Source organism: Cherax quadricarinatus, chromosome 75, assembly GCF_038502225.1.
Source record: "Cherax quadricarinatus isolate ZL_2023a chromosome 75, ASM3850222v1, whole genome shotgun sequence".
Taxonomy (NCBI): Eukaryota; Metazoa; Arthropoda; class Malacostraca; order Decapoda; family Parastacidae; genus Cherax; species Cherax quadricarinatus.
In genome coordinates, this window is record NC_091366.1 from 1,994,213 (window position 1) to 2,014,052 (window position 19,840).

Below are 19,840 nucleotides of genomic sequence, written 5' to 3' on the forward strand. Positions count from 1 at the left end.
TCAGACTGCCAGTAGCCACAACTAACAGTTCCATTGATGTAAAGTAAAAGGACACAAGTGCAACTAATGTGTCGTTTTATTTTGGCAACGTTTCGCTCTCCAGGAGCTTTGTCAAGCCGTAACAGTGAAATTAAGAGACAAGTGCAACATCTGGGTATCTTTATTGTAGACGTTTCGCCATCCAGTGGCTTTATCAATACAAATTCTAGGACATAACTTGAAGACAGTAGAACTATATACAGAAGATGAGGTAATCAGTCCCTCAACCTTGAAGTAGGTGCGAAGAGCCCCATAGTCGTGGAGATTCTGAAGCAGAAGCAAGGAGCCTGGAGCTTATAAAGTAACGTCAGGTGTAGTAGACGAGGGCATAGTCACTGGTAGGCGGGATTCCCCAGTGGAAGTAGATCCTTCCCAAAGAGATGGGTTAGTTGTAGAAGTAGTTGTCGTAGTCGTGAAGGTTATGTACATGTCCTCAGAATTAAGATTCCATGATGCTGCAGTGTCTGACAAGTTGTGCGAGAATGGTACATAATACCGACAAGACTAGTACTAGTCCTACTGTCTTCCAGCTATGTCCTAGAATTTGTATTGATAAAGCTACAGGATGGCGAAACGTCTACAATAAAGATACCCAGATGTTGCAGATGTGTCTTAATTTCATCTTGTCGGTATTATATACCATTCTTGCACAAGCCGTAACGGCTTGATAAAGCTCCTGGAGAGCGAAACGTTGCCACAGTTAAATGTCACATTAGTTGCACTTGTGTCCTTTTACTTTACATATTGTCGGTAATTCTCCCGACATATACGTATACAGTTCCATTGATCAGGAAGTCATAAGGAAGGCGTGTTGTGTTGAAGGGCGGCAGAGCAGAGGATTCTCAGATTTAATGTAAATCTGGCACAATTGTTTATGTGTGGTGGGTGTAGCCGCGTCTGACCTGACTCACGCGTACCGTGTTGTGAACACGTTCACCACTGCAACATTGACTCATGCTTCCCGTGTTGTGAACACATTCACTACTGTGATATTGACTCATGCTTCCCGTATTACGAACACGTTCACTGCTGTAATATTGACTCGTGCTTCCCGTGTGGTGACCAAGTTCGCTACTGTGATATCGACTCTGAAGGGAAGTTATCTGTTAGTTTTTCTGTGTATTAATCATCTCCAGGACTCGGCCTCAGCCTCCAACGTCGTAGAGGAAATATTACACATTTAAGAACTAGGAAGGTAAGGGGATGTGTATAGTGAATGTAAGTAAGATTTACTTGTCGCCTTACGATGGCGAATAAAAGGGCACAGTACCGTGACTGGAACAATACACAGATAACCCGCACGTAGGAGAGAGGAGCTTACAACGATGTTTAGGTCCGACTTGGACTATTTACAAAGTCACACTAACAACGAGGTACAAGGTAAGACTAGAGCTTTGGTAAGTGGTCTAACCACTTTGGCGCATTTTATAAATGTGTGTGTGTGTGTGTGTGTGTGTGTGTGTGTGTGTGTGTGTGTGTGTGTGTGTGTGTGTGTTAGTTAGTTAGTTACCATTTTGTCCTAGGCACATGTCGATTAGACACTAGGCCTGTTGTATATACGTGCGTGCATGCGTGTGTGCATGCATACGTGCACGTGTGTGTGTGTGTGTGTGTGTGTGTGTGTGTGTGTGTGTACTCACCTATTTGTACTCACCTATTTGTGGTTGCAGGGGTCGAGTCCTAGCTCCTGGCCCCGCCTCTTCACCGGTTGCTACTAGGCCCTCTCTCTCCCCGCTCCATGAGCTTTATCAAACCTCGTCTTAAAACTGTGTATGGTTCCTGCCTCCACTACGTCATTTTCTAGGCTATTCCACTGCCTTACAACTCTGTGTATGTGTGTGTGTGTGTGTGTGTGTGTGTGTGTGTGTGTGTGTGTGTGTGTGTGAGTGTGTGTGTGTATGTGTATGTGTGTGTGTGTGGTGTGTGTGTGTGTGTGTGTGTGTTTGTGTTTTGTGTGTGTGTGTGTGTTTTTTTTTTGTGTTTTGTGTGTGTGTGTGTGTTGTGGGTGGCTTGAGTGCATGTCATTTCAATACAATGTTGTTAATTTTACCATTTATCCAATTAAGACAGTGTGTGTTTCTGTGTGTGTGTGTGTGTGTGTGTGTGTGTGTGTGTGTGTGTTGTGTTAGTCATGAATACATTAAATCCATAAGATAGGTATACCTTCCGCCCATCAGTTGCACACAGTTATACCAGCTATATACCTACATGCCGCTTTGTTGGAAAGATGCATACTTTTTGCAATTGCCTTTTTTTCGCAAGAGGTCGGTTGTAAGGCTCCTGCTGCAAATGGTAGTTACAAGGCGTTCGGTTGAGATCAGCTGCTAACCCAGAGTTGGTTGACTAAGCAGTTTCTGTGGTGGTGTCCTATCGTAGGATCTTTGCAGATGGTACAAGGTTAGTCGTAAGGTGTAGATTGATAGAAGTAGGTCTCCCAAAATTGGGGAGCATTTATCCTTGTTGTTGGATATAGAATGGTTCCAGTGGTATCCATTCTTCTATATCTTCGGGGAGGTCAGGATCCTTGGTCTTGTTAAGTTCTCCTTGTCAATGAAGCGTCGGACTCTTTGCTGGAAGGTTATTCTGTGGGGAGGTGTGTTTGTTGATGATGTAGTCGGTGGTGATCATTGGTTGGGGAAGGTTTTCTCTATCTGGTATATAGAGTTTCTACATGTCATATAATTGTGTCTTTTTTAGTGTATTTAGCCTGACACTTATTGCAACGATTTCTTGTTGGATGTGCAGGTCTTCCATCTTGAATCTGGTGCCCGTGATAAAGCAGAGGGCTTTGTACTAACAAAAAGGACCGGGATCCTGGTTCCCGAAGGAGAAAGGGTTCTCCTGGAGCACAAGATGTGTGTAATGTTCGCCAAGACCTTGGTCCTGGCACGGATCTTAGTAAGACCCGTCTCTGGCTCCTGAAGGAGAAAAGGCTCGTAACAGAAAGGAGAGAAGGAGGCAGTATATGTAGGCCAGCAGAGAGGTGTGAGAAGTGGTAGTGGGGGAAGGTAAGGCAGGTAGTGGTAGTAGTAGCAGTAATAGTGGGAGAGCTAAGGGTCCACAAGGGATAAGACCAAAAACACAGGGGAAAAGTGCAGGAGAGAACACTCAAAGCAGCAGAAAGGAAACCCAAAACAAGAAAAGGGAAAAATGAGAAAGGAGAAATGGTAGAAAGAAGAGGAGAAAAGATAATCAGGTTAAGTTACTGTGTTCTGAAGTTTGGAGCATATGACAATGTAATAAGAAAAGAAGACATTAACAGAGACAAAGTCACGACTAAGATTCATACAGGGAAAGTTGTGTATAAGTGATGATTCACCCAGACGGTGACTGTGACAGAGGTAGGGTAGACAGTTTTACCAGAAGACTAGTGAATAGGATAACTGTGATCTCTGGTATAAACCTTGGTAATAAATACCGATAAGTTGGTTTAGAAAAACACGTAAGCAAACACTAGGATATATTTATTAGACAACGTTTCGGTCCTGGAATCTCTAACATAACAGAAAAGAGCATTGTTGGTGTTAGCAAGCCTAACACTATTTTTATGCTCCTTGAGTCTGTCAGAAAGAGGACGGCCAGTTTCTGCAAAGTACTGAAGAGGACAAGAGGAACATGAAATAGAGACGACACCAGGAGCATCTATAGAGGAAGGAGAGGTATGAACTAGAGTGTTGCAAAGAGTGTTAGTGTGGCGAAAAGTAAGTTTGTCTAAGGAACGGAGAGAGTTGTTGAAATTAGAAAGACTGGAAATATAGGGATTTCTATCTTCTGCCTTGGGTCTTCTGTCCTTCCTTACACCCTGACATTGATGGTTGAGAGAGTACATCTCCCTGGTATTGATGATTGAGTACATCACTCTGGTAGTGATGGTTGAGGGAGTACATCACCCTGGTATTGATGGTTGAGAGAGTACATCACCCTGGTATTGATGGTTGAGAGAGTACATCACCCTGGTATTGATGGTTGAGAGAGTACATCACCCTGGTATTGATGGTTGAGTACATCACCCTGGTATTGATGGTTGAGAGAGTACATCTCCCTGGTATTGATGATTGAGTACATCACTCTGGTATTGATGGTTGAGAGAGTACATCACCCTGGTATTGATGGTTGAGAGAGTATATCACCCTGGTATTGATGATTGAGTACATCACCCTGGTAGTGATGGTTGAGAGAGTACATCACCCTGGTATTGATGATTGAGCACATCACCCTGGTAGTGATGGTTGAGGGAGTACATCACCCTGGTATTGATGATTGACAGAGTACATCAGCCTGGTATTGATGATTGACAGAGTACATCAGCCTGGTATTGAGTACATCACCCTGGTAGTGATGGTTGAGGGAGTACATTACCCTGGTATTGATGATTGAGAGAGTACATCAGCCTGGTATTGATGATTGAGAGAGTACATCAGCCTGGTATTGATGATTGAGAGAGTACATCAGCCTCGTATTGATGATTGAGAGAGTACATCACCCTGGTATTGATGATTGAGAGAGTACATTACCCTGGTATTGATGATTGAGAGAGTACATCACCCTGGTAGTGATGGTTGAGGGAGTACATTACCCTGGTATTGATGATTGAGAGAGTACATCACCCTGGTATTGATGATTGAGAGAGTACATCAGCCTGGTATTGATGATTGAGAGAGTACATTACCCTGGTATTGATGATTGAGAGAGTACATCACCCTGGTATTGATGATTGAGAGAGTACATCAGCCTGGTATTGATGATTGAGAGAGTACATCAGCCTGGTATTGATGATTGAGAGAGTACATCAGCCTGGTATTGATGATTGAGAGAGTACATCAGCCTCGTATTGATGATTGAGAGAGTACATCAGCCTCGTATTGATGATTGAGAGAGTACATCACCCTGGTATTGATTGAGAGAGTACATCACCCTGGTATTGATGATTGAGAGAGTACATCACCCTGGTATTGATTGAGAGAGTACATCACCCTGGTATTGATGATTGAGAGAGTACATCACCCTGGTATTGATTGAGAGAGTACATCACCCTGGTATTGATGATTGAGAGAGTACATCACCCTGGTATTGATTGAGAGAGTACATCACCCTGGTATTGATGATTGAGAGAGTACATCACCCTGGTATTGATGATTGAGAGAGTACATCACCCTGGTATTGATGATTGAGAGAGTACATCACCCTGGTAGTGATGGTTGAGGGAGTACATCACCCTGGTATTGATGATTGAGAGAATACATCACCCTGGTATTGATGATTGAGTACATCACCCTGGTATTGATGATTGAGTACATCACCCTGGTAGTGATGGTTGAGGGAGTACATCACCCTGGTATTGATGATTGAGTACATCACCCTGGTAGTGATGGTTGAGGGAGTACATCACCCTGGTATTGATGATTGAGTACATCACCCTGGTAGTGATGGTTGAGGGAGTACATCACCCTGGTATTGATGATTGAGTACATCACCCTGGTAGTGATGGTTGAGGGAGTACATCACCCTGGCATTGATGGTTGATAGAGTACATCTTCCTGGTATTGATGATTGAGAGAGTACATCACCCTGGTAGTGATGATTGAGAGAGTACATCACCCTGGCATTGATGGTTGATAGAGTACATCTTCCTGGTATTGATGATTGAGAGAGTACATCACCCTGGTATTGATGGTTGAGGGAGTACATCACCCTGGTATTGATGGTAGAGGGAGTACATCACCCTGGTATTGATGGTTGAGAGAGTACATCACCCTGGTATTGATGGTTGAGAGAGTACATCACCCTGGTAGTGGTGCTTGAGGAAGTACATCACCCTGGTAGTGGTGCTTGAGGAAGTACACCACCCTGGTAGTGGTGCTTGAGGAACTACCTCACCCTGGTAGTGGTGCTTGAGGAAGTACATCACCCTGGTAGTGGTGCTTGAGGAAGTACATCACCCTGGTAGTGGTGCTTGAGGAACTACCTCACCCTGGTAGTGGTGCTTGAGGAAGTACATCACCCTGGTAGTGGTTCTTGAGGAAGTACATCACCCTGGTAGTGGTGCTTGAGAAAGTACATCACCCTGGTAGTGGTGCTTGAGGAAGTACACCACCCTGGTAGTGGTGCTTGAGGAAGTACATCACCCTGGTAGTGGTGCTTGAGGAAGTACACCACCCTGGTAGTGGTGCTTGAGGAAGTACACCACCCTGGCAGTGGTGCTTGAGGGAGTACGCCACCCTGGTAGTGGTGCTTGAGGAAGTACACCACCCTGGTAGTGGTGCTTGAGGAAGTACACCACCCTGGTAGTGGTGCTTGAGGAAGTACACCACCCTGGTAGTGGTGCTTGAGGAAGTACATCACCCTGGTAGTGGTGCTTGAGGAAGTACACCACCCTGGTAGTGGTGCTTGAGGAAGTACACCACCCTGGTAGTGGTGCTTGAGGAAGCACACCACCCTGGTAGTGGTGCTTGAGGAAGTACACCACCCTGGTAGTGGTGCTTGAGGAAGTACATCACCCTGGTAGTGGTTCTTGAGGAAGTACATCACCCTGGTAGTGGTGCTTGAGGAAGTACACTACCCTGGTAGTGGTGCTTGAGGAAGCACACCACCCTGGTAGTGGTGCTTGAGGAAGTACACTACCCTGGTAGTGGTGCTTGAGGAAGCACACCACCCTGGTAGTGGTGCTTGAGGAAGTACACTACCCTGGTAGTGGTGCTTGAGGAAATACACCACCCTGGTAGTGGTGCTTGAGGGAGTACACTACCCTGGTAGTGGTGCTTGAGGAAGCACACCACCCTGGTAGTGGTGCTTGAGGAAGTACACCACCCTGGTAGTGGTGCTTGAGGAAGCACACCACCCTGGTAGTGGTGCTTGAGGAAGTACACCACCCTGATAGTGGTGCTTGAGGAAGTACACCCTGGCAGTGGTGCTTGAGGGAGTACGCCACCCTGGTAGTGGTGCTTGAGGGAGTACACCACCCTGGTAGTGGTGCTTGAGGGAGTACGCCACCCTGGTAGTGGTGCTTGAGGGAGTACACTACCCTGGTAGTGGTGCTTGAGGGAGTACACCACTCTGGTAGTGGTGCTTGAGGGAGTACACTACCCTGGTAGTGGTGCTTGAGGGAGTACACTACCCTGGCAGTGGTTCTTGAGGGAGTACGCCACCCTGGTAGTGGTGCTTGAGGGAGTACACTACCCTGGTAGTGGTGCTTGAGGGAGTACACCACTCTGGTAGTGGTGCTTGAGGGAGTACACTACCCTGGTAGTGGTGCTTGAGGGAGTACACTACCCTGGTAGTGGTGCTTGAGGGAGTACGCCACCCTGGTAGTGGTGCTTGAGGGAGTACACCCTGGTAGTGGTGCTTGAGGGAGTACGCCACCCTGGTAGTGGTGCTTGAGGGAGTACACTACCCTGGTAGTGGTGCTTGAGGGAGTACACTACCCTGGTAGTGGTGCTTGAGGGAGTACACTACCCTGGTAGTGGTGCTTGAGGAAGTACACCTTGGTAGTGGTGCTTGAGGAAGTACACCACTCTGGTAGTGGTGCTTGAGGAAGTACACCTTGGTAGTGGTGCTTGAGGGAGTACACTACCCTGGTAGTGGTGCTTGAGGAAGTACACCTTGGTAGTGGTGCTTGAGGAAGTACACCACCCTGGTAGTGGTGCTTGAGGAAGTACACCCTGGCAGTGGTGCTTGAGGGAGTACGCCACCCTGGCAGTGGTGCTTGAGGAAGTACACCACCCTGGTAGTGGTGCTTGAGGAAGTACACCCTGGTAGTGGTGCTTGAGGGAGTACGCCACCCTGGTAGTGGTGCTTGAGGAAGTACACCCTGGTAGTGGTGCTTGAGGAAGTACACCCTGGTAGTGGTGCTTGAGGAAGTACATCACCCTGGTAGTGGTGCTTGAGGAAGTACGCCACCCTGGTAGTGGTGCTTGAGGAAGTACACCCTGGTAGTGGTGCTTGTGGAAGTACATCACCCTGGTAGTGGTGCTTGAGGAAGTACATCACCCTGGTAGTGGTGCTTGAGGAAGTACACCACCCTGGTAGTGGTGCTTGAGGAAGTACACCACCCTGGCAGTGGTGCTTGAGGGAGTACGCCACCCTGGTAGTGGTGCTTGAGGAAGTACACCACTCTGGTAGTGGTGCTTGAGGAAGTACACCACCCTGGTAGTGGTGCTTGAGGAAGTACACCACTCTGGTAGTGGTGCTTGAGGAAGTACACCACCCTGGTAGTGGTGCTTGAGGAAGTACACCACTCTGGTAGTGGTGCTTGAGGAAGTACACCACCCTGGTAGTGGTGCTTGAGGAAGTACACCACCCTGGTAGTGGTGCTTGAGGAAGTACACTACCCTGGTAGTGGTGCTTGAGGAAGTACATCACTCTGGTAGTGGTGCTTGAGGAAGTACACTACCCTGGTAGTGGTGCTTGAGGAAGTACACCACTCTGGTAGTGGTGCTTGAGGAAGTACACCACCCTGGTAGTGGTGCTTGAGGAAGTACACTACCCTGGTAGTGGTGCTTGAGGAAGTACACCACCCTGGTAGTGGTGCTTGAGGAAGTACACCACCCTGGTAGTGGTGCTTGAGGAAGTACACTACCCTGGTAGTGGTGCTTGAGGAAGTACACCACCCTGGTAGTGGTGCTTGAGGAAGTACACCACCCTGGTAGTGGTGCTTGAGGGAGTACACCACCCTGGTAGTGGTGCTTGAGGGAGTACACTACCCTGGTAGTGGTGCTTGAGGGAGTACACCACCCTGGTAGTGGTGCTTGAGGAAGTACACTACCCTGGTAGTGGTGCTTGAGGAAGTACACTACCCTGGTAGTGGTGCTTGAGGAAGTACACCACCCTGGTAGTGGTGCTTGAGGAAGCACACCACCCTGGTAGTGGTGCTTGAGGAAGTACACCACCCTGGTAGTGGTGCTTGAGAGAGTACACTACCCTGGTAGTGGTGCTTGAGGAAGTACATCACCCTGGTAGTGGTGCTTGAGAGAGTACACTACCCTGGTAGTGGTGCTTGAGGGAGTACACTACCCTGGTAGTGGTGCTTGAGGGAGTACACCACCCTGGTAGTGGTGCTTGAGGAAGTACATCACCCTGGTAGTGGTGCTTGAGAGAGTACACTACCCTGGTAGTGGTGCTTGAGGGAGTACACCACCCTGGTAGTGGTGCTTGAGGAAGTACATCACCCTGGTAGTGGTGCTTGAGAGAGTACACTACCCTGGTAGTGGTGCTTGAGGGAGTACACCACCCTGGTAGTGGTGCTTGAGGAAGTACATCACCCTGGTAGTGGTGCTTGAGAGAGTACACTACCCTGGTAGTGGTGCTTGAGGAAGTACATCACCCTGGTAGTGGTGCTTGAGAGAGTACACTACCCTGGTAGTGGTGCTTGAGGGAGTACACCACCCTGGTAGTGGTGCTTGAGGAAGTACACCACCCTGGTAGTGGTGCTTGAGAGAGTACACTACCCTGGTAGTGGTGCTTGAGGAAGTACATCACCCTGGTAGTGGTGCTTGAGGAAGTACACCACCCTGGTAGTGGTGCTTGAGGAAGTACATCACCCTGGTAGTGGTGCTTGAGGAAGTACATCACCCTGGTAGTGGTGCTTGAGGAAGTACACCACCCTGGTAGTGGTGCTTGAGAGAGTACACTACCCTGGTAGTGGTGCTTGAGGAAGTACACTACCCTGGTAGTGGTGCTTGAGGAAGTACACTACCCTGGTAGTGGTGCTTGAGGAAGTACACCACTCTGGTAGTGGTGCTTGAGGAAGTACATCACCCTGGTAGTGGTGCTTGAGGAAGTACACCACCCTGGTAGTGGTGCTTGAGAGAGTACACTACCCTGGTAGTGGTGCTTGAGGAAGTACACTACCCTGGTAGTGGTGCTTGAGGAAGTACACCACCCTGGTAGTGGTGCTTGAGGAAGTACATCACCCTGGTAGTGGTGCTTGAGAGAGTACACTACCCTGGTAGTGGTGCTTGAGGAAGTACACTACCCTGGTAGTGGTGCTTGAGGAAGTACACTACCCTGGTAGTGGTGCTTGAGGAAGTACACCACTCTGGTAGTGGTGCTTGAGGAAGTACACCACCCTGGTAGTGGTGCTTGAGGAAGTACACCACCCTGGTAGTGGTGCTTGAGGAAGTACACTACCCTGGTAGTGGTGCTTGAGGAAGTACACCACCCTGGTAGTGGTGCTTGAGGAAGTACACTACCCTGGTAGTGGTGCTTGAGGAAGTACACCACCCTGGTAGTGGTGCTTGAGGAAGTACACTACCCTGGTAGTGGTGCTTGAGGAAGTACACTACCCTGGTAGTGGTGCTTGAGGAAGTACACCACCCTGGTAGTGGTGCTTGAGGAAGTACACTACCCTGGTAGTGGTGCTTGAGGAAGTACATCACCCTGGTAGTGGTGCTTGAGGAAGTACACTACCCTGGTAGTGGTGCTTGAGGAAGTACATCACCCTGGTAGTGGTGCTTGAGGAAGTACACTACCCTGGTAGTGGTGCTTGAGGAAGTACACTACCCTGGTAGTGGTGCTTGAGGAAGTACATCACCCTGGTAGTGGTGCTTGAGGAAGTACACTACCCTGGTAGTGGTGCTTGAGAGAGTACACTACCCTGGTAGTGGTGCTTGAGGAAGTACATCACCCTGGTAGTGGTGCTTGAGGAAGTACACTACCCTGGTAGTGGTGCTTGAGAGAGTACACTACCCTGGTAGTGGTGCTTGAGGAAGTACACTACCCTGGTAGTGGTGCTTGAGGAAGTACATCACCCTGGTAGTGGTGCTTGAGGAAGTACACTACCCTGGTAGTGGTGCTTGAGAGAGTACACTACCCTGGTAGTGGTGCTTGAGGAAGTACACTACCCTGGTAGTGGTGCTTGAGGAAGTACACCACTCTGGTAGTGGTGCTTGAGAGAGTACACTTCCCTGGTAGTGGTGCTTGAGGAAGTACACCACTCTGGTAGTGGTGCTTGAGGAAGTACACCACTCTGGTAGTGGTGCTTGAGGAAGTACACCACTCTGGTAGTGGTGCTTGAGGAAGTACACCACCCTGGTAGTGGTGCTTGAGGAAGTACACCACCCTGGTAGTGGTGCTTGAGGAAGTACACCACTCTGGTAGTGGTGCTTGAGGAAGTACACCACTCTGGTAGTGGTGCTTGAGGAAGTACACCACCCTGGTAGTGGTGCTTGAGGGAGTACACCACCCTGGTAGTGGTGCTTGAGGAAGTACACCACCCTGGTAGTGGTGCTTTAGGAAGTACACCACTCTGGTAGTGGTGCTTGAGGAAGTACCTCACCCTGGTAGTGGTGCTTGAGGAAGTACATCACCCTGGTAGTGGTTCTTGAGGAAGTACATCACCCTGATAGTGGTGCTTGAGGAAGTACACCACCCTGGTAGTGGTGCTTGAGGAAGTACACCCTGGCAGTGGTGCTTGAGGGAGTACGCCACCCTGATAGTGGTGCTTGAGGGAGTACACCCTGGGAGTGAGGTTGGGAGGGAGGGATCATGTTGGGCGGCTGGCTCCCTAAGGGAGATCGTTGGAGCAACATTTAATAGCCAGCGGTGAGCCTTGTGGAAGGTAAACAAACACAGGTGAAGAGGAGAGAAAGACCCCTCAAAGACCCTCTTACTGGGTAACTCTAGGAGGTCTTGGCCTTGCCAGCTTGGCTGGGAGATTGCTGGGGTGGGTAGCAGGGAAGGAAGGAAGGAAGATGGGTTGCAGGGAAGGTAGGAAGAAGCATGGGTAGTAATGAAGGAGGGTGGAAGGGAGGGTAGCAGTGAAGGAAGGAGGAAGGGAGGGTAGCAGTTAAGGAAGGAGGAAGTGAGGGTAGCAGTGAAGGAAGGATGAAGGGAGGGTAGCAGTGAAGGAAGGAGGAAGGGAGGGTAGCAGTGAAGGAAGGAGGAAGGGAGGGTAGCAGTTAAGGAAGGAGGAAGGGAGGGTAGCAGTGAAGGAAGGAGGGAGGGAGGGTAGCAGTGAAGGAAGGAGGAAGTGAGGGTAGCAGTGAAGGAAGGAGGGAGGGTAGCAGTGAAGGAAGGAGGGAGGGTAGCAGTGAAGGAAGGAGGAAGGGAGGGTAGCAATGAAGGAAGGAGGGAGGGTAGCAGTGAAGGAAGGAGGAAGGGAGGGTAGCAGTGAATTAAGGAGGAAGGGAGGGTAGGAAGGAGGAAGGGAGGGTAGGAAGGAGGAAGGGAGGGTAGCAGTGAAGGAAGGAGGAAGGGAGGGTAGCAGTGAAGGAAGGAGGGATGGTAGCAGTGAATTAAGGAGGAAGGGAGGGTAGCAGTGAAGGAAGGAGGAAGGGAGGGTAGCAGTGAAGGAAGGAGGAAGGGAGGGTAGCAGTGAAGGAAGGAGGAAGGGAGGGTAGCAGTGAAGGAAGGAGGAAGGGAGGGTAGCAGTGAAGGAAGGAGGAGGGGAGGGTAGCAGTGAAGGAAGGAGGAAGGGAGGGTAGTAGTGAAGGAAGGAGGGAGGGTAGCAGTGAAGGAAGGAGGAAGGGAGGGTAGCAGTGAAGGAAGGAGGAAGGGAGGGTAGCAGTGAAGGAAGGAGGAAGGGAGGGTAGCAGTGAAGGAAGGAGGAAGGGAGGGTAGCAGTGAAGGAAGGAGGAAGGGAGGGTAGCAGTGAAGGAAGGAGGAAGGGAGGGTAGCAGTGAAGGAAGGAGGAAGGGAGGGTAGCAGTGAAGGAAGGAGGAAGGGAGGGTAGCAGTGAAGGAAGGAGGAAGGGAGGGTAGCAGTGAAGGAAGGAGGAAGGGAGGGTAGCAGTGAAGGAAGGAGGAAGGGAGGGTAGCAGTGAAGGAAGGAGGGAGGGTAGCAGTGAAGGAAGGGAGGGAGGGTAAGAGTGAAGGAAGAAGGGAGGGTAAGAGTGAAGGAAGAAGGGAGGGTAAGAGTGAAGGAAGAAGGGAGGGTAAGAGTGAAGGAAGAAGGGAGGGTAAGAGTGAAGGAAGAAGGGAGGGTAAGAGTGAAGGAAGAAGGGAGGGTAAGAGTGAAGGAAGAAGGGAGGGTAAGAGTGAAGGAAGGGAGGGTAAGAGTGAGATGAAGAAGGGAGGGTAGCAGTGAAGGAAGGGAGGGTAGCAGTGAAGGAAGGGAGGGTAGCAGTGAAGGAAGGGAGGGTAGCAGTGAAGGAAGTGAGGGTAGCAGTGAAGGAAGGGAGGGTAGCAGTGAAGGAAGGGAGGGTAGCAGTGAAGGAAGGGAGGGTAGCAGTGAAGGAAGGAAGGGTAGCAGTGAAGGAAGGAAGGCAAGGATATGAGGGATAATAGTCTTTGTTTTTATTTATCTTGATGTGCTGCTATCCTGTTTTTTGAAAGTTAAATAGTGGCAACAAAAGCTAGTTGTGGAGGGTGGGAGGGAGGGAGGAAGGGTGGGAGAGAGGGAGGGAGGGTGGGAGGGAGGGTGGGAGGGAGGGAGGGAGGGAGGAAGGGTGGGAGGGAGGGTGGGAGGGAGGGAGGGAAGGTGTGTGAAGGAGGGATAGACAGTAAACGAGGTCGTCAGTGATATATTTAAGTGTGTTGAAACAAACACATCACAGTGAAACAACACATAACTGTGAAACAACACATCACAGTGAAACAACACATCACAGTGAAACAACACATCACAGTGAAACACAACACATCACAGTGAAACAACACATAACAGTGAAACAACACATCACAGTGAAACAACACATCACAGTGAAACAACACATCACAGTGAAACAACACATCACAGTGAAACAACACATCACAGTGAAACAAACACATCACAGTGAAACAACACATCACAGTGAAACAACACATCACAGTGAAACACAACACATCACAGTGAAACAACACATCACAGTGAAACACAACACATCACAGTGAAACAAACACATCACAGTGAAACACAACACATCACAGTGAAACAACACATCACAGTGAAACACAACACATCACAGTGAAACAAACACATCACAGTGAAACACAACACATCACAGTGAAACAACACATCACAGTGAAACACAACACATCACAGTGAAACAAACACATCACAGTGAAACACAACACATCACAGTGAAACACAACACATCACAGTGAAACAACACATAACAGTGAAACACAACACATCACAGTGAAACACAACACATCACAGTGAAACACAACACATCACAGTAAACACAACACATCACAGTAAACACAACACATCACAGTAAACACATCACAGTAAACACAACACATCACAGTAAACACATCACAGTAAACACAACACATCACAGTAAACACATCACAGTAAACACAACACGTCACAGTAAACACAACACGTCACAGTAAACACAACACGTCACAGTAAACACAACACGTCACAGTAAACACAACACGTCACAGTAAACACAACACGTCACAGTAAACACAACACGTCACAGTAAACACAACACATAACAGTGAAACACAACACATAACAGTGAAACAACACATCACAGTGAAACAACACATCACAGTGAAACACAACACATCACAGTGAAACACAACACATCACAGTGAAACACAACACATAACAGTGAAACACAACACATAACAGTGAAACACAACACATCACAGTGAAACAACACATCACAGTGAAACACAACACATAACAGTGAAACACAACACATAACAGGGAAACAACACATAACAGTGAAACAACACATCACAGTGAAACAACACATAACAGTGAAACAACACATCACAGTGAAACAACACATAACAGTGAAACAACACATCACAGTGAAACAACACATAACTGTGAAACAACACATCACAGTGAAACAACACATCACAGTGAAACAACACATCACAGTGAAACAACACATCACAGTGAAACAACACATAACAGTGAAACAACACATCACAGTGAAACAACACATAACAGTGAAACAACACATCACAGTGAAACAACACATCACAGTGAAACAACACATCACAGTGAAACAACACATCACAGTGAAACAACACATCACAGTGAAACAACACATAACAGTGAAACAACACATCACAGTGAAACAACACATCACAGTGAAACAACACATCACAGTGAAACAACACATAACAGTGAAACAACACATCACAGTGAAACAGCACATAACAGTGAAACAACACATAACAGTGAAACAACACATCACAGTGAAAGAACACATCACAGTGAAACACAACACATCACAGTGAAACAACACATCACAGTGAAACAACACATCACAGTGAAACAACACATCACAGTGAAACAACACATCACAGTGAAACAACACATCACAGTGAAACAACACATCACAGTGAAACTCAACACATCACAGTGAAACAACATATCACAGTGAAACAACACATCACAGTGAAACAACACATCACAGTGAAACACAGCACATCACAGTGAAACAACACATCACAGTGAAACAACACATCACAGTGAAACAACACATCACAGTGAAACACATCACAGTGAAACAACACATAACAGTGAAACAACACATCACAGTGAAACAACACATCACAGTGAAACAACACATCACAGTGAAACACAACACATCACAGTGAAACACAACACATCACAGTGAAACACAACACATAACAGTGAAACACAACACATAACAGTGAAACAACACATAACAGTGAAACAACACATCACAGTGAAACACAACACATCACAGTGAAACACAACACATAACAGTGAAACACAACACATAACAGTGAAACACAACACATAACAGTGAAACAAACACATCACAGTGAAACACAACACATCACAGTGAAACAACACATCACAGTGAAACAACACATAACAGTGAAACACAACACATAACAGGGAAACAACACATAACAGTGAAACAACACATCACAGTGAAACAACACAACAGTGAAACAACACATCACAGTGAAACAACACATCACAGTGAAACAACACATAACAGTGAAACAACACATCACAGTGAAACAACACATAACAGTGAAACAACACATCACAGTGAAACAACACATCACAGTGAAACAACACATCACAGTGAAACAACACATAACAGTGAAACAACACATCACAGTGAAACAACACATAACAGTGAAACAACACATAACAGTGAAACAACACATCACAGTGAAACAACACATCACAGTGAAACAACACATAACAGTGAAACAACACATCACAGTGAAACAACACATCACAGTGAAACAACACATAACAGTGAAACAACACATCACAGTGAAACAACACATCACAGTGAAACAACACATCACAGTGAAACAACACATCACAGTGAAACAACACATCACAGTGAAACAACACATAACAGTGAAACAACACATCACAGTGAAACAACACATAACAGTGAAACAACACATCACAGTGAAACAACACATCACAGTGAAACACAACACATCACAGTGAAACAACACATCACAGTGAAACAACACATCACAGTGAAACAACACATCACAGTGAAACAACACATCACAGTGAAACAACACATCACAGTGAAACAACACATCACAGTGAAACACAACACATCACAGTGAAACAACATATCACAGTGAAACAACACATCACAGTGAAACAACACATCACAGTGAAACACAGCACATCACAGTGAAACAACACATCACAGTGAAACAACACATCACAGTGAAACAACACATCACAGTGAAACAACACATCACAGTGAAACAACACATAACAGTGAAACAACACATCACAGTGAAACAACACATAACAGTGAAACAACACATCACAGTGAAACAACACATCACAGTGAAACAACACATAACAGTGAAACACAACACATCACAGTGAAACACAACACATCACAGTGAAACACAACACATAACAGTGAAACACAACACATAACAGTGAAACACAACACATAACAGTGAAACACAACACATAACAGTGAAACACAACACATCACAGTGAAACACAACACATCACAGTGAAACAACACATCACAGTGAAACACAGCACATCACAGTGAAACAACACATCACAGTGAAACACAGCACATCACAGTCAAACAACACATCACAGTGAAACAACACATCACAGTGAAACGACACATCACATTACATTCCTGCGGTCATACTTGTGTCACTACGGTCATACTTGTATTACTACAGTCATACTTGTATTACTACAGTCATACTTGTGTTACTACGGTCATACTTGTGTTACTACGGTCATACTTGTGTTACTACGGTCATACTTGTGTTACTACAGTCATACTTGTGTTACTACGGTCATACTTGTGTTACTACGGTCATACTTGTGTTACTACGGTCATACTTGTGTTACTACGGTCATACTTGTGTTACTACGGTCATACTTGTATTACTACGGTCATACTTGTGTTACTACAGTCATACTTGTGTTACTACGGTCATACTTGTGTTACTACGGTCATACTTGTGTCACTACGGTCATACTTGTATTACTACAGTCATACTTGTATTACTACAGTCATACTTGTGTTACTACGGTCATACTTGTGTTACTACGGTCATACTTGTGTTACTACGGTCATACTTGTGTTACTACGGTCATACTTGTGTTACTACGGTCATACTTGTGTTACTACAGTCATACTTGTGTTACTACGGTCATACTTGTGTTACTACGGTCATACTTGTGTTACTACGGTCATACTTGTGTTACTACGGTCATACTTGTATTACTACGGTCATACTTGTGTTACTACGGTCATACTTGTGTTACTACAGTCATACTTGTGTTACTACGGTCATACTTGTGTTACTACGGTCATACTTGTGTTACTACGGTCATACTTGTGTTACTACGGTCATACTTGTATTACTACGGTCATACTTGTGTTACTACGGTCATACTTGTGTTACTACGGTCATACTTGTGTTACTACGGTCATACTTGTGTTACTACAGTCATACTTGTGTTACTACTGTCATACTTGTGTTACTACGGTCATACTTGTGTTACTACGGTCATACTTGTGTTACTACGGTCATACTTGTGTTACTACGGTCATACTTGTGTTACTACGGTCATACTTGTGTTACTACAGTCATACTTGTGTTACTACGGTCATACTTGTGTCACTACGGTCATACTTGTGTTACTACAGTCATACTTGTGTTACTACGGTCATACTTGTGTTACTACAGTCATACTTGTGTTACTACGGTCATACTTGTGTTACTACAGTCATACTTGTGTTACTACGGTCATACTTGTGTTACTACAGTCATACTTGTGTTACTACGGTCATACTTGTGTCACTACGGTCATACTTGTGTTACTACGGTCATACTTGTGTTACTACAGTCATACTTGTGTTACTACGGTCATACTTGTGTCACTACGACCATACTTGTGTTACTACGGTCATACTTGTGTTACTACGGTCATGCTTGTGTTACTACGGTCATACTTGTGTTACTACGGTCATACTTGTGTTACTACAGTCATACTTGTGTTACTACGGTCATACTTGTGTCACTACGGTCATACTTGTGTCACTACGGTCATACTTGTGTTACTACGGTCATACTTGTGTTACTACGGTCATACTTGCGTTACTACGGTCATACTTGCGGTACTTCGGTCATACTTGTGTTACTACAGTCATACTTGTGTTACTACGGTCATACTTGTGTTACTACGGTCATACTTGTGTTACTACGGTCATACTTGTGTTACTAGTCATACTTGTATTACTACGGTCATACTTGTGTTACTACGGTCATACTTGTGTTATTACGGTCATACTTGTGTTACTACAGTCATACTTTTGTTACTACGGTCATACTTGTTTTACTACGGTCATACTTGTGTCACTACGGTCATACTTGTGTTACTACGGTCATACTTGTGTCACTACGGTCATACTTGTGTTACTACGGTCATACTTGTGTTACTACGGTCATACTTGCGTTACTACGGTCATACTTGCGGTACTTCGGTCATACTTGTGTTACTACAGTCATACTTGTGTTACTACGGTCATACTTGTGTTACTACGGTCATACTTGTGTTACTACGGTCATACTTGTGTTACTAGTCATACTTGTATTACTACGGTCATACTTGTGTTACTACGGTCATACTTGTGTTATTACGGTCATACTTGTGTTACTACAGTCATACTTGTGTTACTACGGTCATACTTGTGTTACTACAGTCATACTTGTGTTACTACGGTCATACTTGTGTCACTACGACCATACTTGTGTTACTACGGTCATACTTGTGTTACTACGGTCATGCTTGTGTTACTACGGTCATACTTGTGTTACTACGGTCATACTTGTGTTACTACAGTCATACTTGTGTTACTACGGTCATACTTGTGTCACTACGGTCATACTTGTGTCACTACGGTCATACTTGTGTTACTACGGTCATACTTGTGTTACTACGGTCATACTTGCGTTACTACGGTCATACTTGCGGTACTTCGGTCATACTTGTGTTACTACAGTCATACTTGTGTTACTACGGTCATACTTGTGTTACTACGGTCATACTTGTGTTACTACGGTCATACTTGTGTTACTACGGTCATACTTGTGTTACTAGTCATACTTGTATTACTACGGTCATACTTGTGTTACTACGGTCATACTTGTGTTATTACGGTCATACTTGTGTTACTACAGTCATACTTTTGTTACTACGGTCATACTTGTTTTACTACGGTCATACTTGTGTCACTACGGTCATACTTGTGTTACTACGGTCATACTTGTGTTACTACGGTCATACTTGTGTTACTACGGTCATACTTGTGTCACTACGGTCATACTTGTATTACTACAGTCATACTTGTATTACTACAGTCATACTTGTGTTACTACGGTCATACTTGTGTTACTACGGTCATACTTGTGTT

At 46.0% G+C, this 19,840-nt stretch overlaps 1 protein-coding gene across 20 annotated transcripts in view; it reads left to right on the plus strand.

Moving 5' to 3' along the window:
• Positions 1 to 19,840, plus strand: part of Graf (GTPase regulator associated with FAK) — a 550,104-nt gene that overhangs the window by 144,422 nt on the left and 385,842 nt on the right. The gene's annotated exons all lie outside the window — the stretch shown is intronic.